Here is an 801-nt window from a genome sequence, read left to right as displayed (position 1 = left end):
AGAAAACATAGATGAAGGATTAGATATTTCGTATTTAGAACAAAATTGCTTTATTCTTCCTTCGCAATTAGTTAATAAACCTAATGAAATAGAAGAAATGCTTGAAAAAACAGAAAGAAGAACGAAATCATTAGGTACATTTAAAGCAAAAGTGAATAGAAAATTAAAGAAATCTACAGATGATTTTCAAAGAAAAGCATTAGAAGAAAAGATAAAATTATATCAGTCTGATTTAGATTTATTTAAACTTTATAAAGAAAAATTAAAAGTTTAAAGTCTACTTCGCAATCATTTAAAATTAGTGGAGAAGGATTAGTTAGTGAATTAGATAAATTAACTGATAAACTGCTTGGTAAAGATGAAAAAGTATATAATAAAATTGTTAAAATTCTAGATCTATTATTAAATTCAGGAGAAGTAACAGCTGATACAGTGAAAGAATATTATTCAAAATTTTTATCTAATTAAATGAGTAATTATATTAAGGTTAGAATCTATCTCAGCGAATCTCAAAAAAATAAATTGAAATCAGCCTTTAAGAATGATGAAGAAATATATTTACAAATTGATAAATCTAAACCTCCTAATCATGATATGTTTTTAACAAAAACTCAAATAAAAAATATTAATGAAGGAAAGAGAATAAAAATAAGTAGAACTCAATTAAAAAAGAATGGAGGCTTCTTACCATTTTTAATTCCTATTCTAACCACTTTGGCTACGGGAGCTTTATCAGGTGCTGCAAGATGGGGAGCTAGAAAAGCTTTAGATAAAGTAACTGGATCCGGATGTAATAAAAAA

This window comes from Centruroides sculpturatus, unplaced genomic scaffold (genome assembly GCF_000671375.1).
Source record: "Centruroides sculpturatus isolate CEXI.00-Female unplaced genomic scaffold, Cexi_2.0 scaffold1589, whole genome shotgun sequence".
NCBI lineage: Eukaryota > Metazoa > Arthropoda > Arachnida > Scorpiones > Buthidae > Centruroides > Centruroides sculpturatus.
Note: the sequence above shows the minus strand (reverse complement) of the source record.